The 23,625-nt window shown below is 36.0% G+C and overlaps 1 protein-coding gene across 4 annotated transcripts in view; it reads right to left on the bottom strand.

Moving 5' to 3' along the window:
• MAP3K20 (mitogen-activated protein kinase kinase kinase 20) overlaps window positions 1–23,625 on the bottom strand; it is a 164,346-nt gene that overhangs the window by 101,320 nt on the left and 39,401 nt on the right. The gene's annotated exons all lie outside the window — the stretch shown is intronic.

Genomic DNA, 23,625 nt, shown 5'->3' with positions numbered 1-23,625 from the left:
GACTTTGTCAAAATTAAAAATGTTTGTACTTCAACAGGCACCATAAAGAAAATTAAAAGACAACTCACAGAATGGGAGAATATATTTCTAAATCAGATATCTGATAAGGGACTTGTATCTAGCATACTTAAAAACTCTTACAAGTTAGTAATAAAATGACAAATAACGCAGTTAAAAATAAGCAAAGAACTGAATAGCGGTTCTCCAAAGAAGACAAACAAATGGCCAATAAGCACATGAATAGATGCTCAGCATCATTACTCATTAGGAAAATGCAAATCAAAGCCATAATGAAATGCCATGTCACACCCAGTGAGATGGCTATAATAATGATTCTAAAAAGACAGAATCATAACAAGTATTGGTGAGAAGGTGGAGAAATTAGAACCCTTATACCCTTTTGGTGGGAATGTAAAATGGTACAGTCACTTTGGAAAATAGTCCGACAGTTACTCAAACATTAAACATAGAATTCCACATGATTCAGCAATTCTACTCCTAGGTATACACCCAAGAAAACATATGTCTGTACACAAATGTTCATAATAGCATTATTCATAATAGCCAAAAACTAGAAACAATCCCAATGTCCATCCACTGATAAATGGACAAAGAACAAGTAGTATATACATACAATGGAATACTTGACAATAAAAAGGAATAAAGTGAGTGATATTGTGATTTCTAAGAAATACATACTTGGTCTTTGTCTCTGTTTCTGTCACAGGACTCCTAAAACCCTTGGAATTTCCTAAGTGATGAGAACAATAATGGTATCTTTTGTTATGGCAATGAGATGACTTTGGGAAAGCACCTAAGGGTGGGGGCTGGCTGCCAGGAGAACCAACCCTGTGATCAGAGGCTTGGAACTTCCAGTGTCCCATCTCCCTGACCTCTGGAGAGTTGACTCAACTGCCAATGGCCAATGATTTCATCAATTGTGCCTGTGCTATGAAGCCTCCATAAAAACCCAAAGGGGCTGGGTTTGGACATGTTCTGGGCTGGCGCACACACGGCGGTGCTGGGGCAGCAGCACATCCAGACAGGGCACAGAAGCTCGGCACCCCTTCCCACAGACCCTGTCCTGTGTATCGCTTCCATCTGGCTATTCTTGAGTTATATTGTTTATAATAAACTGGTGATTTAGTAAGTAAAAGCATTTCTCTGAGTTCTATAAGCCCCTGTAACAAATTAATCAAACCCAAGGAGTGGGTGGCAGGACCCTCCAACTTATAACTGGTTGGTCAGTACAGGTAACCACCTGGACTTTCAACTGGCATCTGAAGTGTCTGGGTGGGGCAGTCTTGTACACTGAACCCTTTACCTGTGGAATCTGATGTCATCTCTAGGTAGGTAGTGTCAGAATTGAGGTGAATTATAGGACACCTTGTTAGTGTCTGAGAATTGCTTGTTGCATGTGTGGGAAACCCCCTCCCCATGTTGGAATTGGGTCCAGGAACCCATTTAAGTAAATACATGTTATAACATGGATGAACCCCGAAAATATACTAAGTGAAAGAAGCCAGTCACAAAAGGCCATATTCTATTTATGTGAAATGTCCAGGAAAGGCAAATCCACAGAGAAAGAAAGTCGATTAGGATTGCTTAAGGCTAGGGTGGGAGGGAGTTGTTGGAAAACAGAAATGATTGCAAATGGATATGGATTTCTTTCTGGAGGGATGAAAATATTTTGGAAGTGATTGTGGTGACAGTTGCGTAACTGTGAATGTATTAAAAACCATTTAATTGTACACTTGAAATGGATGAATTATATGGTATGTGAATTATATTTGATTTCACATTCAATTTTACATATATGAATATACATGTATATATTCATATGTACATATGAAATTATTGATTGGTGCTTTGGAAGAAGCCCTTTAAAAGGAAACAGACTTGGCTGGCTTGTTCCTTTGCTTTTTTTAAAAACCTGAACTTTGTTTTCTAACTGAGGTAAAATATATATGCCATAAAATAAACATCTTAAGTGAATAATATAAAGAGTTTTGATAAATATATGCATCTGTGTATCATGCCAATGAAGATGTAGAACATTTCCAACTTTCTATGCATCCTCCTGTCACTACCATTCCTCAGAGGCACTGTTCTGCTTTCTATTATGATAGATTTAGTTCTGCCTTTTCTTGAACTTCACATAGATGTAATCACACTGTATGTATGATTTTTTTACTCAAGATTATATTTTTGAGATTCATCTACATTGTTGCTTTTATCAGTAGTTAATTCTTCATTCTTTTTATTGTTAATTAGTATTCCATTTTATCAATATAATACCATTTGTTTACGCATCTATTTTCTTTTTATGAACATCTGGGTCGTTCCGAATTTTGGGCTGTTATGAATAAAGCTGCTATAAATATTCTTACATCAGTCTTTTTTGAACATATGTTTTCATTCCACTTGGGTAAATGCCTATAAGTTGAGTTGCTAGATCATAGGGTAGATGTTTATTAATTTTTGAAGAAACAGCTAAAAAACATCCCAAAGTGGTTGCACAGTTTCACACTCCCCTAAACAACGTATGAGAATGTACTCATTCAGATTCTCGCCAACATTTGTTAAAATTTTAAAATTTTAGCTATTCTAGTGGGTATGAAATGGACCTCACTGTGGTTTTAATTTCCATTTCCTTACCGACTAATGCAGTCGAGCACTTTCACCCATGCTTATTGATTATCCCCATATGTCTTCTTTTGTGAGATGACTTTTCTTTAAAAATGTTATTTGTCACTTTAATTTGTAGGAGTTCTTTAAATATTCTGGATACAAGTCCTTTGACAGATACAGCTATTATAAATATTTTTCCCCAGTCTATGGCCTGGTTCTTTATTTTATTAAACTATTTCTTTTCATGAGTAGAAATTTTAAATTTGGTGAAGCTCCAGTTATCAATTTTTACTTTTATTGTTAGTACTCTTTGGGTTTCCCTAAGAAATATTTGGCTACTGTAAGGTTATAGAATATTCCCTTTGTTTTCTTATAGAAGCTTTATAGTTTTAACTTTTACATTCAAGTTTAATGGATCTTAAAGTAATTTTTGTATATGGTGTCAAGTAGAAGTCAAGGTTAAATTTTTTATACATATATCATACTGTTCCAGACTATTTTTTTCAATTACAGTTGACATTCAATATTTTATATTAGTTTCAGGTATACAGAGTAGTGGCTAGACATTTATATAATTTATGAAGTGATCCCCCCCATAAGTCTAGTACTTACCTGGCACCGTACATAGTTATTACAACATTACTGACTATATTCCCTATGCTGTACTTTACATCCCTGTGACTATTTTGTAACTACCAATTTGTGCTTCTTAATCCCTTCACCTTTTGCACCCCCCCGACCCCCCTCCCGTCTGGTAACCATCAGTTTGTTCTCTGTATTTATCAGTCTGTTTCTGAATTTTGTTGTTATTTATATGGTTCTTTAGAGTCCACATATAAGTGAGATCATATGGTATTTGTTTTTTTCTGTCTGACTTATTTCACTTAACATAATACCCTCTAGGTCCATCCATGTTGTTGCAAATGGTAAGATTTCTTTTTCTTTTTTTTTTAATGGCTGAGTCCAGACTGTTTATTAAAAACATTTCCCTTTCTGCATTTAATTGCATTGGCACATTTGCTGAAATTCAATTGACTATAGTATGTCTGGATCGAAATCTGAAATTCTGTTGCACTGATCTCTATTTCTGTATTTATGCCAATACCACACTATCTAGATTACTGGACCTTTGTAATAAGTCTTGAAATCCAGTAGTGTGACTCCTCCAACTATGTTCTTCTCTAATAATCAATCTTTTAGAGAAAATGACATCATAACAATAGTGTGTCTTACAATCCATGGACATGATACAGTTCTCCATTATTCAGATCTTCAATTTCTTTCAGCAATGTTTTTTAGCTTCCAGCATAGAGGTTTTTTTCCATATCTTTCATTAAATTTATTCCTAGGTATTTTTTTGGTGTGTGTGTTTGATGGTATTGTAAATAGCATTGTTTTCTAAATTCTGTTTTTTAATTGTTTGCTAATAGTATATGGAAATGTAATCAGCTTGTTTCCTGTAACTTTGCTAAATTAATTTATCAGTTCTAGTAGTTGTATTGAAGAGTTCTTAAGACTTTCTATGTACATAACTATTTCCTCTGCAAATAAAGGTAGTTTTACTTCTTCCTTTCCAATCTTTATGCCTTTTGGTTTTTTTTCTGGTCTTACTGCTCTGACAAGACCCTCCAATACAACATTGAACAGAAAGGGTAAAAGTAGACATCCTGGCCTTATTCCTGATCTTAGGGAGAAAAACATTTAATATTTCACTGTTGAGTTATGATGTTAGCTGTAGGTTTTTTGGTAGAATTCCTTTATGAGACTGAAAATTACTGAAACTTATTTTATGGCTAAGCATATGGTTTATCTTGGAAAACGTTCCATATGCTTCAGAAGAGAATGTATTATCCTGTAGTTATTTTAATGTTCTCAGTTGCTCAGAGGGGGAGGTTTAAAATTTATAAATATAATAATGTATTTGTCCATTTCAGTTCTGTTGATTATTTTTCACATATCTAAAGCCCGGTTATTTGTTACATACTAATTTATGACTGTTAAATCATTTAAGCAAATGACCTTTATATCATTATTAAATCATTTAAGCAAATGACCTTTTTATCATTATTAAATCAATATCTTTATCTCAGGTAATAATGATGGTTTTTAAAGTTTATTCTTTGTCTGATATTAATATAACCACAGCACCTATTAAGCCTTCTAGTTGTATAAGATATCTTTTTCCCTTCTTTTACTTTCAACAGATCTGTGTCTTATATTTAAAATACCTCTCTTGCTGTATGCAATGTCAGAGGGGTAGTAGATGCGGGGAGGGGGCTTATCACTGTGTGAAGGATATGAATGACAAATGTCTAACTATTACATTGTTTTGTACACCTGAAACTAATAAAATAAAATAAAATAAAACATCTCTCTTATAGATAGCAAATAGTTTGGTCTTGCTTTTTGATCCAGTCTGACAACCTCATTTAATTGGGTGCTTAATTCTTTCATACTTAATCTTACTACATATGCTGTCAGGTTTAAATTTACTATCTTATTTTTTTCCATTTGTTTCACTTGTGTCTTGGTCCTCTTTTTTTCCTTCCCTGTCTTCATTTTGAGATATACATATAATTATTATTTTTCAGTGTTTCATTTTAATTTCTCCATTGGCTTTTTAGCTATATCTCTTCCCCCCCTCCCCAGTGTTACTCTACGAATTCAATATGAACCTTTATTATCATCTACTTAGGTTTAATTTTGTGCCACATATAAAATATAATTAGTCTGCTTATGCCCCTCATCCTTTGTTCCATTGTATTATATATTTTAATGTACATACATTATAAAATCCATAACATTACAACATTTCCTTTAAATAGTTAACTTTTGAAGAAATTAACAGAATAATAAGATGGTCTTTTATATTTACCCTCACATTAACCATTATTTTATCATTTCTTACAGTGTAGATCTACTGGCAACTAATTGTCTCAATTTTTATTTATCTAAATATGTCTCTATTTCACCTTAGGTTTAACAAATATTTTAACTAAATATAGAATTCTAAGTCAAAAGTTCTTTTTTAAAGCACTTTAAAAATGCCTCTGGGACTGAACTCACCAATAAAAAGGCACAGAGTAGCAGACTGGATCAAAAAACTAAACCCAACCATATGTTGCCTCCAAGAGACACATCTCAGCTACAAGGACAAATATAGACTCAAAGTGAAAGGGTAGAAATTGACACTCCAAGCAAATGATGTCCACAGAAAACCAGGTGCAGCCATACTGATATCAGATGAAACAGACTTCAGGATAAAAAAGGTAACAAGAGACAAAAATGGACATATCATAATGATAAAGGGGACTGTACAACAAGAAGATATAACAGTCATCAATATTTATGCCCCCAATCAGGGAGCACCGAAATACACCAAGCAACTACTAACAGAACTAAAGGGAGAAATTGACCAAAACACAATTATACTAGGGGACCTAAATACATCATTGACAGCTATGGATAGATCATCCACACAGAAAATAAAGAAAGAAATATCAGCCCTAAATGACACATTAGATGAAATGGACATAAATGACATTTATAGAGCACTTCATCCTAGACCATCAGACTACACATTCTTTTCTAGTATACATGAACATTCTCAAGGATAGACCATATATTGGGACATAAAGCTAGTCTCACAAATTTAAGAAGACTGAAATCACACCAAGCATATTCTCTGATCACAAGGCTTTGAAATTGGATATCAACTGCAAAAGAAAGCAGGAAAAACCACAGCTACGTGGAGATTAAACAACATACTTTTAAAGAACGACTGGGTCAAAGAAAAAATAAGAGGAGAGATCAAAAGATACATAGAAACAAATGACAACAAAAATACATCCTACCAAAATTTTTGGGATGCAGCGAAAGCAGTTTTAAGAGGGAAATTTATATCTTACAGGCTTATCCCTCAAACAAGAAAAATCCCAGATAAATAACCTCACATTACACCTTAAAGAACCACAAAAAGAAGAACAAACGAAACCCAAAGTCAGCAGAAGGAAGGAAATAATAAAAATCAGAGCAGAACTAAATGAAATAGAGAAAAAAAATAGAAAAAAAATAATGCGACAAAGAGCTGTTTCTTTGAAAAGATTAATAAAATTGACAAACCCTTGGCTAAACTCACTAAGATAAAAAGAGAAAAGACACAAATAAATAAATCAGAAATGAAAGAAGGGAAGTTATCACGGATGCCACAGAAATACAAAGGATCGTCCAAGAATACTATGAAGGACAGTATTTCACCAAATTCGATAACCTAGAAGAAATGGACAAGTTCTTAGGAACATGTAGCCTTCCTAGGCTGAATCAGGAAGAATTGGAAAATCTAAATAGACCAATCACCAGTAAGGAAATTGAATCAGTCATCTGAAACCTTCCCAAAAACAAAACTCCAGGACCAGATGGCTTCACTAGTGAATTCTACCAAACATTCAAAGAGGATCTAATACCTGTCCTACTCAAACTCTTCCAAAAAACTGAAGAAGAGGCAATACTCCCTAACTCATTTTATGAGGCCAACATTACCCTGATACCAAAACCTGGTAAGGATAACACAAAAAAAGAAAACTACAGACCAATATCTCTGATGAATACCGATGCAAAAATCCTAAACAAAATTCTAGCAAATCGAATGCAACAATGCATTAAAAAGATTATTCATCACGACCAAGTGGGGTTCATCCCAGGGGCACATGGATGGTTCAATATATGCAAATAAATCAATGTGATACATTACATAAACAAAATAAAGAACAAGAATCATATGATTATATCAATAGGTACAGAAAAAGCATTTGACAAGATACAACATCCATTTATGATTAAAATACTTCATAATATGGGTATAGAATGAAAACACCTCTACATAATAAAGGCCATATATGAAAAACTGTCAGCTATAATCATAATTAACGGTGCAAAACTGAAGCCCTTTGCTCTATGTTCAGGTACACGACAGGGATGTCCCCTAACACCTCTGCTTTTCAATATAGTATTGGAAGTCCTAGCCAGAGCAATCAAGCAAGAGAAAGAAATAAAAGGCATCCAAATAGGGAAGGAAGGAGTTAAATTGTCACTCTTTGCAGATGACATGATGCTATATATAGAAAACCATAAAGACTGTACCAAAAAGCTATTAGAAACAATAAACAAATACAGTCAAGTTGCTGGCTACAAAATCAACATACAAAAGTCCATTGCATTCTGCTATACTAACAGTGAAATCTCAGAAAAAGAAATAAAAAAAACAATTCCTTTTGCAATTGCAACAAAAAGAATAAAATACCTAGGAATAAACTTAACCAAGGATGTGAAAGACCTATATACTGAAAACTATAAAACATTTTTAAAAGAAACTGAAGAAGACTCAAAGAAATGGAAAGACATTCCACGTTCATGGATTGGAAGAATCAACACAGTTAAAATGGCCATATTACCCAAAGCAATATACAAATTTAACGAAATCCCCATCAAAATCCCAGTGGCATTTTTTAAAGAAACAGAACAAAAAATGATCAGATTTGTATGGAACCACAAAAGACAAAAGACCCCGAATAGCCAAAGCAATCCTAAGAAAAAAGAACAATGCTGGAGGTATCACACTCCCTGACTTTAGCTTTTACTAGAAGGGCAACAATGATCAAAACAGTATTGGCAGAAATGGTATTGGCAGAAAAACAGACACACAGACCAATGGAATAGAATTGAGAACCCAGAAATAAACCCACATAAATATGGACAGATAATTTTTGACAAAGAAGCCAAAAACATACAATGGAGTAAAGACAGCCTCTTCAATAAATGGTGCTGAGAGAATTGAAAAGCCACGTGCAAAAGAATGAAACTGTACTGCTATCTGTCACCCTGTACCAAAATTAATTCAAAATGGATCAAAGACCTAAACATAAAACCTGAAACAATAAACTTCAAGAAAACATAGCTACTAAACCTATGGACCTTGGGTTCAAAGAGCATTTTATGAATTTGACTCCAAAGGCAAGAGAAGTAAAAGTTAAAATAAATGAATGGGACTATATCAAACTAAAAAGCTTCTGCACAGCAAAGGAAATTATCAACAAAATAAAGAGGCAAACAACCGAATGGGAGAAGATTTTTGCAAACAATGCCTCCGATAAGGGGCTAATACCCAAAATGTACAAGGAATTCATACAACTCAACAAAAAAACAAACAATCCAATTAAAAAATGGGCAGAGGACCTGAAGAGACATTTCTCCAAAGAGGACATACAAATTGCCAATAGACATATGAAAAAATGCTCAACATCACAAATCATCAGAGAAATGCAAATAAAAACCACAATGAGATATAACCTCACCCCAGTTAGAATGGCTATCATCAAGACAAACAGTAACAAGTGTTTGAGAGGCTGTGGAAAAAAGGAACCCTCATACACTTTTGGTGGGAATGCAGACTGGTGCAGCCATTATGGAAGGCAGGGTGGAGGTTCCTCAAAAAATTAAGAATAGAATTACCATATGACCCAGCAATCCCTCTCCTGGGGATCTACCCCAACACTTATCCATAAAGACACATGTGCTCCAATGTTCATTGCAGCTTTATTTACAGTGGCCAAGACATGGAAACAACCAAAGTGTCCTTCAGTAGATGAACAGATAAAGAAGTTGTGGTATATATACACAATGGAATACTATTTTTGGCTATAACAAAAGATGAAATAGTACCATTTGTGACAACATGGATGGATCTTGAGATTATAATGCTAAGTGAAATAAGTCAGACAGAAAAAGTCGAGAACCATATGATTTCACTGCTGTGTGGTATATAAAACTGTAAACAACAAAGAACAAACAAATGAAGAAAACAAAAACTTATAGACATAGACAATAGTTTAGTGGTTACAAGAGTGTAAGGGGGGTTGGGGGTAGATGAGGGTAAAGGGGAACCAATATATGGTGATAGAAAGAGAACTGACTCTGGGTGGTGAACACACAATCTGAGATACAGATGATGTAATACAGAATTGTACACCTGAAATCTATGTAACTTTACTAACAATTGTCACCCCAATAAACTTGAATTAAAAAAATGCCTCTGGCATCCATTTTTTTCTGATAAGTTATCAGAAATGTGTATTGTTGTTCCTATTAATATAACGTGTTATTTTCTCTATTTTTGTTATTTTTCTCTTTACCTTTGACTTTTCTCAGTATCATTTAGCTGCGATACAACTGGGTGTAGTGTTTTTGTTTTTGATTCTTGTTTTTAATTTATCCTGTGTGGGGTTTGCTGAGCTTCTTGGAGCCATAAGTATACGCTGTTTTTCATCAAAGTTGGGGAATTTTAAGTCATCATCTTCAAATTTTTTTTGGGGGGGGGAGTTATTTTGTACATAGTCATCTCCTCTCTCTCTTTTTCTTCTGGAACTCCAATTATACATAAATCTAATCCATATATAATTGTGTATTAGATTGATATTATTTCATATTATAGAGTGTTCAATATTTTCAGCCTTTTTTTCCTTGTGTTCTTCAGATTTGATAAATTCTATTAATCTTTCTTCACATACACTAACTCTTCCTTTTCCCTCCTTCAATCTGCTGTTAAGCCCTATCTAAAATAATTTACATTTCAGAGTTTGTATTTTTGCAGGTTTAAAATTTTTAGTTTCCATCTCTCTGCTGATTTCTGTCTTCTCATTACGGCCATGTTTCCCTTTAAGTTCTTGAACATATTTATAAAAGCGGCTTTAAAGTCTTTGCTAATTACATCTGGGTCATCTCACTGTTTACACTGAAACATTTTCATGTTTCTTTACATGTCTAGTATTTATTTTACCATACGCTGGCAAATAATATAACTCAGCATAATAACATAAAGGTAAATAAACAAATATTATTTAAACACAACATATAAAAGTCATTAAAAGGAATGAGGTAGCTGTATATGTAGTTAGATGGTGCCTCGATATGCTAAGCTAAAAACCCAACTTGCAAGATAGTATATAAGTATATATGTATGTATGTGTGTGTGTGTGTGTGTGTGTGTGTATACATATGTGTATATATATATATATATGTGTATGTATATGTAATATATATATAATATGCTATTATATGTAATAGCATGGTCCAATTTTTTAACTTTCTATTTTTAGATAATTATAGACTCACATGCAGCTACAAGAAATGACACAGAGATCCGATATATATACTCTTTACCCAGTTTACCTTAATGGTACATCATGCATAACTATAGTACAATATTATAACCAGGAAATCGACACTGATACAATCACAAACCTCATTCAGATTTCACCAGTTTTACATGAGCTTGTGTATGTGTGTTTAGTTCAACACAATTTTATCATATGTGTATTCAAGTGACCATCACCACAGTCATGATAAAGACAGTTCTATCACAAATTTCCATCATGCTACGCTTTTCATATGATCCATTTTTTATGGGGGGAAAAGTATTAGTTTAGTTTTAAATGCAGAGAAAAATCAATGTGGAAAGTTATTCACAAATTGGTAAGTTTTAGAGTATACTCATAGGATTGCAGAAAGGAGAAAAGTTTTGAATTTTTTACTTTATATACTGTTGTTTGTTTTTTACAATGAACAAGTTTATCACTTTTTTAATATAAAGAATAAAATCTGAAAAATAAAAACAACATGGAAATATCCTATTTTAAGTATAGCAGGGTCAGAGTAAACAAGTGCATAAAAGCAGAAGCTTAAAAAAGCATAATACTTAAGTATATACAATAAAATCTAGGAATTTACTTTTTTGTTATTAGTATACTATATCCAAATCGGGTTTCTTTACTTAAGTAAGAACTGGTTACTTTTAATACTAAGACGGATTCCAAAAAGCCTGAAAAAAACTTTTAAAAATTCACAGAAAACTAAAAAGCTACAATAAATGGAGTTATATTACTTATAAATAGGGTAAGAGTGGACAATTAGGCACTTAACAAATAACATTTGCTAAGAGTTTTCTGAGTATAATTTTAATGTTGTTTTTTAACATCACATTATAGTATTACATTATTCCTTTTATGTTTGGCCAAAGATGTACTGTTGGCATGTGGTATAGACTCAGAATAACTCACAGAAGAACTTTCTTATGATCAGTTTTCAAAGATGAAATGGATTGTCCCAGGTTAGTGAGTTCCCCATCATTAGCAATCAGAATCCAAACAGAAGCTAATTGCCCATTTGTGGCAGGAATGTTGCTAAGGAGATTCAGCATCAGAAATATGTCCATTAAGGTCTTTTCCAGAGCTGAGGTTCTATAATGGGTAAAAAAGCACTGGATCCACAGCCAGAAAACCTAAGATTAAGTTCTGGTTCTCCAGGATAATTTTGAGAATCATACTGAACCTGTTTCATCATTTGTAAAGGAAATACTGTAAGTAACAGTGCTTTGTTAATGGTAAAAGCACTATCTGAATAATATTATTTATTATAACTTGAGGATAATTCAAGGGATATTGGGTTAAAACTTTAACAGAATTTATTTAAGCCAGCTATTAAGCAGACTTCTGAATAGTAAGGATTATGGAACCCATTTTTCCAGAGAGGCTGTGGAATTTTCAGAGATATACAATTCTCAGTACCTAGGGATCATTTAGACACAAACTTGATCTACATCAAGAAGCTGAATTATGATTTATGTGGCACTATATCTATCCCTAGTTGTTAGAAATACTATGAAGAAGAAAAAGCAAAATGATCTTTTCCTGTTAATGTTAAAGTGTTATCAAATGCCTATAATTCAAGCATATTTAACCTTCTCTCTTGTAACAAGCATAGGGTAGGCAGTCAATGTCATTTCAAAAATAACAGGCACAGTAGGAACTTGACAGTGTGCTCCTGACAAAAGCTCCAAAATGGCAAACCAGAGATGTGGGCCCTACTACTGAATTTACTGCTACCCAACCAGAGCTGTTCTGAATTTCAAATTCCTGATGTTTAAAATGGGGGCTTTGGGTTGTTGGACTAAAATAGCGATTAAAGTTTCAGTTTGAGTATTGTATGAGATTTCTAAAATAACAGATCTTTTTATAATTCTGTGCAAACCTATCTGTTAAGCAAGTCACCCACCACAGTATCAATTCTTCATCGTCTTTCAAATATCTTTTCTCTTATTATAGCAATGTGACTATGTACAAAATAAGTCAACTCTTGACCCATCCATAATTAGTTCACAACACGCACAAAGAAGGAAAAGTCCCATACTTCATAATCACGAACATTTTCAGATTTTAAATATTCTCTCTAAAATTATAAGTAGGTATTTATTAATCTACGTGTATTTTCAAATAAGCTATTTATCTGGAATAAATGAGGACTGTTAAAGTAGAAAAAAATTGCTAGGTAATTGTTTCAATAGACCTTTGTAGGCTGGCTGCCTGAGGAGCACTTGTATTTTCATTTACTTGTATCTTGCTGCCCAAGAGCCAGGAGTCCCAGTATTTTATGTAGCTTACAGTTTTAGTCGGTACTTTAATAGTAGACCAAATAAAATTTCCTTCTGTTTCTGCTCATGGACTCCTATATCTTTCTTAGGACCCACAAATCTCCAACAGAATATAAAATACAGTAATAACAAGGTACTTATTCTCTGAAAGAAAGCAAAGAGACAAAAGAAAACACACGCCTTTTTACTGCTATATATCATTACTAGGCAATCTCCCTTACATGTAAAATTACTCGTCCCCCAAAGAATCTTCTCAAGATGCCATTGTAATTAAAATGGAAGTGTCTGTCTTCTTGTGCCTTCACTCTGATGTCTGCCTCCCCAGAGAACTTAGGATATTTATCATTCTCTTCTTTACACACCTGCACCTCCCCGGATGCCTCAGTAACAAGGTGACTAGCAAAGTACAAAAGATTTAACACAGCCATAATCACTACTATTCTTTAGGCCAAGATTCCTCATCTAGATTCTGATAGTACAAGGGGAACTTTGCATATACGTTTTATGGTAAATCGTTATTATGTTTAAAACATAAAAAATTTAATGACGAGCTTAGCAAAAATCCAACACTTTAACATTCTCTACAACAAACACAGCGAATCGTGTTTTTCCCAAGCAAAGGCCACAAACACGGCCATGGATCCCTTCTAGGTTGAGAGAGAAATTGGGAAGACCAATCTTCTGAATATTTTCATAGCTACTGCTCCTGAACAGTGGTGGCTCTTGAGAGAACGAGACAGAACAAAGATCTTAATATTGCAGGTCTGAAAGACACCCACATCAAAACCAGGTACAGTGGTCTTCACCTAAGCAGCTGGCGGACTGCAGGATGGATGTGGGCACTCTTCTGCCTAATAAAATCTGAATCAAACACTTTGCATCTGATTCTCCCTGTGAGCTTTTATGCAAACTTCTAAAGTGCAAGGAATCCTGGGGTGGAAGAGCTATTCTGAGAGATTTCACATAGTTCATGTAATTAGGGAAACCACTTCCTTTGATTGTAAGTGTTCAAAACAGCTGAATTTCTCCTATCAAAGGCACTCTGTGATTTGGGTCACCTCTTTTACTTTCTCTTTCATGTTTCTCAGGATGAGAGGTGAAGCTGGAGAGCACATTATTTAGGGGAAAAAAAGATCTTGCTTTTTGTTTTAGGGATTGAACTTACACTATTCAAAAGACTGTCATTTAGAATCTTCCTTTCTCTCTCACCCTCCGTCTCTTTCCTTCTCTATCCAGGCTCTTCAGTAGCTACAGAGGACACATTCCAAAATGCCAATTTAAGGATGATGGAAAACTGTTATATTGTGTGTAAAAGGATTCTAATTTTCATGTTTGGTTTTAAAACATATTTAGGAAGAATTGTAATCTGCAGGATCTTGATCCCCACGTTATGCATTTTTGTTGTTAGTACAGTTGAATTATAGAGAGACAGACAGAGGGGACTGGAAAAAGGAGCCCCCTTCCTTCCCCCCTCTCCCGAAAAGCACAAGCCACCAGTAGCAAACAACTTAAAAGAAACTACCACTCTGTTCTTTTCCTGTAGTCCTGGAGTATCCTTTTTCCCTAAAAGTGGAACACCAGCTTATTCCATGAGGTGGTTCATGCTGCTTTTGCTACAGCTGATCTTAGCACGGATCCTGTGAAGGTATTCAGTACGAATTACTCTGAAATGCCTTGGTCAGTTTAGCCGCTCATTAGATTGGTCAGTGAATATACAAACTAAGTAATTTACCATTTACCAACCAGTCTGATTAATGCCTATATTTGTACTGAATATAAAGCAAGACAAACAATAATGTACATGCTACAATCTCTAAGATTTTAGTTCATTTAAATTTCAGTTAGTAATTAAAATTCTGGGTGGTGAATAAAAACCAGTGATATTGTCAGTCATATCAAGAAACAAGGATTTTGAGCCACATGAATAAAACATGACCAAGTTCTCCAAAGTGACAATAATACCACTTGTATTCATTATACTTGATCTTTACCATTCCAGGGAAATACGACTAGGCAGAAACTATCCCCATTTTATAGGTGAAAAAACTGAGTTCCAGAGAAGGTAGCTGACTTGCCCAGCAGCCCAGTTAATAAGAGTAAAGCAGGACAGATCTAGAACTTTAAACAGAGAAGAACAGGGCATGGTCTACATCATTCAGGAGCCCACATTTCTCTTATCACACTATGAGAATCACATTAGCTTTTCTGGCAAATATGGATATCACGTTTTCACTCAGAATGAGCCAAATGCAAACCGTCCTTCTGTTAAGCCACGTCTTCCTCATTTTTTACCTACATTCAGCTTTCCAGAGTCTATGGATAAGATTTTCCATTTTCATCTGTTGGTTCATTGCTCTAATCTGTCGAAATCATTTCAGGTTCTTGTTCTTATTACACCTTTTAACATGTCAACTACTTTTCCTATTCTCATATTAACTGAATCAGATGCTACCTAAATCATTAATATGTGTTGAATAGGACACGAGTAAAATTATTTAATTTCACAAAGACTGTGTTCTTTATGCACTTGTGAAAGTGCATACAAATTTTCCTAATTTGTACATGAAAACTGTATTTAAGTATTTTCATATTAATACTAAACTGTGCCTTCCAAATAGTAACCCCTCCTCTTTGTTCCTATCACTATTATAACCCTCGACATACTTTTTTAGCCCAAATGTATTGAGCATTTACTACATACCAAGCACTGTACTGATAACCTTTAATTCCCCCCAAGCTACTCTGAAGTAGGTCCTATTAGTATCTTCACCTTAGAAATGAGGAGGTTAGGGCACAAAGAACTTGCCTAAAGACTAAGCGAGTCAAGTACCTGGCCTAGGGCACCCAATACAGGTCGAAGTCCAGAACCCACCCGGTAGAGCACCGCCTCTGGACCAAAGCTATTTACAAGTTTGTCTCTCCCGGTTCAACTGTAAGATCCCTGTGGGTCCTCCAACTTTCAGCACGGTTCTGGCATATATGAAGTACTTAACAAACGGCTTCTGAATTAAGTTGAAACCACAGCATAATCAGGATGGAGCGGGCTCTACAGTCTAAATAAAAGAAGGTTAAAAAGGGCATCATAGCTATTTCCGAATATCTGAAAGATGCCAGATGGAAGAGGTATCAAACGCAATTTATGTGGCTCCAGCGGGTAGTACTAGAACCAATGGACAGGGGAGTCAAAGGTTAGAAAATTCTAAGTAAAACCAACTAAGGCCTTTAAAAGAAAGCGATGCAAAAGAAAGAGTGTCTTAATATAAGGTTCCTGAGATCAGAGGTATCGGAAGTGTTCAGATGACCAGATGATGTAGAGAGGAATGCCACAGCGAGAATCTCTGGTTAGGTACATCAGTGGCTCCTAAATGCCAGTCCACTGACCTGCTACGTCAGGGATAAATGTTTTGTTTTGTTAAATACATGCACACATGTGTGCACACATGTGCCTAGATTCTATTTTGGAACCACTACATCAGGATCTTTGGAAGCAGGGCCAAGTTCTCTTTAACAAGCCCACCAGGTCATTCTGATGTGCAGGCAAAATTCAGAAAATGGGACTTGTGAGGTCCTTTTCAACCTGAAGTTCCTATAATTTTATGACCGTGTGCTCTCAACTGTCTCATTTTTATGACCGTATTTAAAATTTTAAAGTCCTATAGACGCTACAGTTCCTGAATGACTCACTCTCTATATCAAACTCCTCTCAGTCCTTTTTGTTAGTTATTGTGAGAGAGCCTCTTCCAAATTGTGCGTCATCTCTCTACATGGTACCCAGTCTGTTTTCAGATCATATCCACTTTTATTACCATTGATAAAAACAATGACATCTGCTCTCTGGTAAAGGACTCTTAGATGTTTACATTGCGTTGCAACTATATGGTCTTCTAAAATGTAGTACTTACATATAAAATATGTATTCTTCACCACACTTCCCCTCTTAAAATACATGAAAACTTGGGTAAAGCATTTAAAAATATTGCTCCCTAAATTTTACATATCTCCATCACCTGCTTTAATAAACACTGAGTACTCTCCAGAAATGAGCCACAGTTTTTAATCAATAAACATTTTTGAGTATCTACTGTATGTAAAGCACCACTGGGAGCTGGGAAGTGGAAGAGATAAAAAGATATACTCAGTGTATATTTTTACAATTTGCTTAACACTTACCATGCGCTTGGCACTGTTAAATGCTTCTTACACTGCGCTGAGCGTGTACTCCTAACCATTGCACTATATACATCCTGATGACTAGGGACAAGTCTTAAAAGCAGCCTAAGGCACAGGCTTGATAGAAGTATAAATAGAGTTCTAAGAAAACAGGGAGGGAAAATTGAACTGCAGGGGCGGGGGGGGGTGGAGGGGAAGAGGGCCAGAAGAGCTTTTAAGGGGAGATATTTTAAGGACAGCAGTCTTCTGACCGGTTGGGGCTGAAGAAATGCATTTCCGCTGGAGACAGGAAAGCACAGCCCATCTGGAGAGTGTTCAGTCCTCTCATGAAGCTGATAGACAGCCTGCAGGAGGGGAAGATAGCAGGAGAAGAGGCTGAAAGCTCTTGTTGAGAGTAAATTTGTTTAAAGGGTCTAATGCCTCCTTAGAGGTTCGAATTTATTCTATAGGTAATGGAAAATCATCAAACGTTTCTGGTGTAGAAATGATATGATCTGATTTGTTTTTTCTTTTTTAAGTTGGTGTTCAGATGACAGATGGATCCGAAAGGGGAAAAAGCCAGGTGTGGAAGGAGAGATAATGATGACTTGAATTTAAGGGAAGCAGACATGGAGAGAAGGGATAACTAATTCTAAAATATCTTTCTATTGTCACCCAAATTTATATGGCTGAGAATCTAACTAGATGAACACCCATTGACTTAGGAATGGAGCCTTATTCTTTCATTTCAGGGACCTTGTTTTGGAATCCATTTGATTAGAGATGAGAATTCCATTGGGGAGTGTTAGGGGTGCGATCAGGGATATCTCCAGGAAATTGAAGACTTAGAATTCGTCCCGGTTGCAAATTACTCCTAGACACAGGGGAGGACATGAAATCACATCAAACTAGTTAGCTGTCATCCTTACTACTGCTTCCGTCACATCCTATTAGTTCTTAAAACTTGCTCCGTTCCCAAATCTTTGCTTTGTAATCAATCCAAAGACGACCTTATGGTTCACGATATTGAGTGACGTGAGCAGATCCTAGGAGAACTTTCCAACGATCCTACTTGCTGCTATCCTTCTGTATTTTTACACTTGATTTTTTCAGTTGTACGTGTATTCATCTTTGATTAAAAAAATTTTCTCCGAACACTATCCATATGCCACATAAATGTCTAGCTGAAATGAAGAATTCTGCCCAGCCTTTTGGCTTACAAAATAACAGACAATATGAAATAACTGTCATTAATTGGTATTCATTTTGAAACACGTTTTCTTTTTAACTGACAATTTTGAAAACAACTATCTGTATATGTGACTGGTTTAATGGTTCCTTTCTCTGGACAGTTTATTTTTCTCTCCACCTCAGAATGAAATCGTTGAATTCCTAAGCAACTCTTTCCCCATCTCCATCACACTGGGTATCCATGGCAACATGTCCTGAAGAACTGGTACACTGTGCCATGGCATTGTTTAATGGAGCCCCTAATGTCAATTACTATACATGTAACTTTATATGTGTGTGTGTATTACTTAACCACCTTTCCATTCTGTAGGCACACGGGATAGTCTCTGAATTCCCTGGAGACAGTGCATTACCCTCCAGTGGATAAAAGCCAGAGTAGATCAACAAAATGAGTGTCTGCACAAGGATGATTTTGGCTCTTCGGGCGGCTGCCGGCTCTGCTATGTTCACCAAGTAAGAAGAGATAGCCAAGGGTTTCATCCAGGCAGACAAAAACTCTGCACAAATGCCACTACTATGTGAAGTAATTCTAATCCCTAAGAAATCACATGCACAGTTTTCCAAGATGCAGATAGAAAAGTCAAAATTTGTCTTTGAAAGCATCTTGTTTCAGTCATAGCCACATGTCTCAGTAGAAGTCGGGCAGGTTCTAAATTTCTGTCAAACTGAATCCTGGTGCAGTTAAAGTTTTTGTTTTACACTGATGTGATATTGCAGTAGCAGTAAGAATCATCAGCCTCACTCGCCCTCCCTCTCACTGCTAACCTCATTTTACTTACTAAACAGCCTGCCAGGAACAGAAACGCAAAACCCACGGGTTCATATATAAAACAGATAGGAGAAACAAAGAAAGGATGAAGACCCTTCCTCCAGCAAAGCTCCAGGAAAGCCCATGCACAAGTGTCCAGTGGAAATGCTTTCCTGCCTTCTGAAACCTTTCTAAGAACCAATCAGGGAGGTATGGAAAAGAAGCAAGAGCCTTCTCACCCCACACAAACCCAAACTGGAAACTTCCAGGTGAACTGTCACATTTTGAATTGCTGAAAAATTGAATGGAGGTTGCTCTTTTATTTTTTTGTATAAATGTTGGATACACACACACACACACACACACACACACACACACACCCCGCAAGTAAAGATACAATAACTATAAGAAAGGGAACTAATAAAAATACTTTTTGACAATGGGGACCAAAAAACCAGTTTCTTGTTTAATGGAATTTAAAGGAAATTCTATTTGAGTGAGAAGTGATGTATTACTTTGTAATTCCAGGAAAGAATCAGCTCAATAAAATCCTAAAATCATCTTAAGCAAAGTCTCCATATAGCTATGGGAGAAATAATGCCAAGAACAGCATGGAAACTTTTAATTAAAGTCCATGTAACCATAATGTCTTCCATCTGCTGCTCTGCCACGGGATCTTTCTCAGATGCATAAACTCAAACCAACGCGGCTTCTTGGGAGTTGTAATTAGAAAACGACCATGAGAAATACTGGAGAAGGCATCAAGGAGCGTGAGACCAACCTAGTATTAGAGGGAAGAATAATGTTCTTTCTACTGTTATTTTAATCATTTCACAGTTTATTTTTTGCCTCAAAATGAATTCATTTTATTTTCCTTGTTAGACTCAAAAAGAAATTTTTAACTAGGAGTGGGAAGGCTTCAACTCGGTGCACTTCAGTTAGCAGAGGCACAGCTGAATTTTTTCCTGGGAGCCTGGATTCAAGTTCTGGATCTAACATTGACCAACTATGTGTCCTTAGGCAGGTAAGTTAACTTCTCTGCATGCTTTCCACTGTGTATTGGCAATAAATACCTAACTCATTGGGGTGTTACCTATGCACACAAAGCACTGGCACACAGAAGAGTTCAATAAAGAATTGCAAATATTATTACTAGTTGACATGCGTAAATTATGGGGCTTCTGACTTCATCTCTTACTTCTTTTGCAATAATTTAGGATACATTGTACTAATGTGATATTCCAAACCAACATATCCATTTCTGGGGTTAGCCCCTTCCTCCCCATCCCTACGCCCATCTCATTTAGGAATTAAGCAATTTTTTAAAAAGAAAGGTCTGCACTGTTTACTAAAATTGTACATTTCAGCTTTTTTCTCCTATCTCATACCAGTTCCCATCGTCTTTCTTCCCTGTCAAAAACGTTCCAAAACGTCAACATGTTAAATTTGAAAGCTGCTGCTAATTCTAGCAGTCACCTTTTTAAACAGAATCCTGAGAAAAGCCAAATTTCTGTTTGTAAACAAATTATCTATAAAAGTATTAGGTTGGTGTAAAAGTAAGTGCGGTTTAAAAGGTTAAAAAAAAAAATTGCAAAAACCGCAATTACTTTTACACCGGCCTAATATTTTCCATCTCTTTCCATTACGAAAGCAGAACAAGTCATAAGAGAAGGGTTAGAGAGTAGTAAATGGTTATTTAAATATTAACAGAAGGTTTAAATGAGGTAGGAAATAGAATGGGGGAATGGGAACCTAACATCTGGAGATTTTATAGTTAGTGAATATCCATCCATCCATCCATCCATCCATCCATCCATCCATCCATCCATCCATCTTCCTGTTCTTTTTTAAACTCACTGAGATAATTAGAGGGAAATGACTAGGGGGCAGTCCTCTGTGGTGGAAATTGGCGTTCGTATTCCTGTTTTATTCATTTTGCGATCAAAATCCTGATGTTTACTGACTGGCCATAATGCTAGTCCCTACTTCCTCTTGCATGTTTGCATAAAACCACAAAACCAACCTCGATAGGATTGTGGTTTGGCGAGAAAATAAATGTCCATTCCAAAACCGCATGCTGTCACACAAGTGAACAATACTTGCAAGCTCCATTTCACTTTCTAAAATCCAGAAAACACAAACCTCTTACTTGTTGCAGTGGCCATCATCGGAGTTAAACGTGTGGATGCAGCCTGGCTGAATGCTGATTCTGCTTTTCTAAGCAAACCTTACTGCCCTGAATAGTCTGTAAGAGCATGCTGCAATTTCAGCAGTTCTTACCCCCTTCCCTCTGGAGTGACAATAAAAACAGGAAATGAATATTCTCTTTGTATAGAAGCATGCTTTATTACTTCAGACATCACCCCCCCCCCCCATCCCACCACTGCAGTACTGCGGCATTTGTCTGTCTTACTTTATGCAGGCCATTCTTATCGCTGCCCCAACTATATAGTAGGAAACCCAAAATTCTGTACCCACTTTAATTCATATGTAAGTGCCATGGGCAAAAAAAATCACGAAGAGCGATAGATAGATAGATAGATAGATAGATAGATAGATAGATAGATAGGCAGGCAGACAGACAGACAGACAGACAGATAGATATAGCTATCTATAGCTATCTGTCTGCCTGCCTATCTATCTATCTATCTATCTATCTATCTATCTATCTATCTATCATCTATCGCTCTATCTATCTATCTATCGCTCTTCGTGATTTTTTTGCCATGGGCAAAAATATCTATGTATCTATATAGATATAGATATATAGATGTATATGTATATATATAGAGATTGAGATAGAGAGAGAGAGAGAGAGAGAGAGAGAGAGAGAGAGAGAGAGAGAGAGAGAGAGAAAGAGAGAGAATATGTCTCATTCTTTGGATTAAACATATTAAAGTTCCCTTAAAGAAATTTAACTATATTGCTTCAAAGTGTTTGTTTTTAATCATTCTAATGGTATAATTTTCTGCTCATTTATAAATGTACAGACTACTGCAAAAGAGAATTGGAAAGTATACATACCTCAATTTAGGAAATTAAACGGAAATAAAAAACAGAAAGCCTTTTTTTCTGTTTCTGAGAAAACTCCTCTCTGGAATGAAACGAATCTTCTCTTCTATGCCCCAGTCTGCTGACATTTTTAGTGGTAGGCGAACCTTACTAATGTAAGGTTCTTTTTTCAAAGAACATATCTGAAATTTAACTTCACTTTCTATTTTCAAACTATGAGGTAGAGGCTTGTAGGCAGAGAAACACAAATAAGTGAGGTTGCTATAAAGGTAATTTGAGATCCTTGTTTTGCTGTGAGGAGATCTCTCACTATGCCAAAAAGCCATGAAACAATATGTGTTCTTTAGCTGTAGTCCCAGGACGCATGGATATGTTAGTGATCTGAAGACTGAAGTACATGGGCAAGAATTTATTGCACTGAGAAAGTGCTTTCTTTTAGGAGGTAATATACAGGAGATTCTACAAGGGATATATTTAATGCGAATTGAACATACACATCTACCACAAAATATATAAACTGATGATGAGGCAGTTGATTTTCAATGCAGGAAGAAAAAAAATGGTACATCCACTTCTTAGAATGATCTAGTACTTTATAAATATGTGTCAGTTATGAATTGACTGCCTCTCAGTTTTGCTCCTCCACTTTGTCCTCCTTTGTAATTCTTGAGTGGGACCCTGTAAACATTTCTCCTTAGTCAGTGGGTGTAATTTTAGGCGTTGTTAACAGAGGCACTGGAGAGTCACTGCAAGGCAGAGTGTTTTTTTGTTTCTTGGTGCTTTTTCTTCTTTTTACAACATGGCTGCCAGCAGTGTGCAGGACATCCAGTGAGACTCATCTTTCAGCAAGTTTCTCTGCACCCCAGCAGCTGGACAAGCTCTGGTGAACAAGCTCTGGCATGCCATGCCCGCTTGGACAGCTTCCTGCCTGCCAGCTTCCGGTCTGTGTAATGGCCACCAGCTTTACGTTCAGCAGTTCTGGCCCACAGGTAACCCAGACAGTGTCTGCTTGTAGAACGACTCCAGCCTATGGTACCATGTCAAACTTTACCAGCACCCCAGCAGGTGATTTCTTGTGAACCAGCTCCAGCCTATAGAACCACAATAAACTTTTCTGCCATCCATTCAGAGCTGTAGCCTCTACCACGCGTCTCAGTCCCAGCCTGGGGCCGGGCCCTTTCCACGTCTGTTCCTGTTTTGAATACTCTTCCTCAGCTACATGGGTACAAGCTGTTCCCTTTACTTGTTACTCCTAGCATCAGTCTCTTTTAGCCTGCTTACTACTAGTTAACCGTCTTTTACTAGTTAGTAATTCTCTATATGAAATTTCCGGACTGATACAGAATTGGTACCA

The sequence above is a fragment of the Rhinolophus sinicus genome, chromosome 17 (genome assembly GCF_057876585.1).
Source record: "Rhinolophus sinicus isolate RSI-liver-muscle chromosome 17, RSI-T2T, whole genome shotgun sequence".
Lineage (NCBI taxonomy): Eukaryota > Metazoa > Chordata > Mammalia > Chiroptera > Rhinolophidae > Rhinolophus > Rhinolophus sinicus.
The sequence above is the reverse complement of the archived record's forward strand: the minus strand, read 5'-3'. Positions and strand labels throughout refer to the sequence as shown.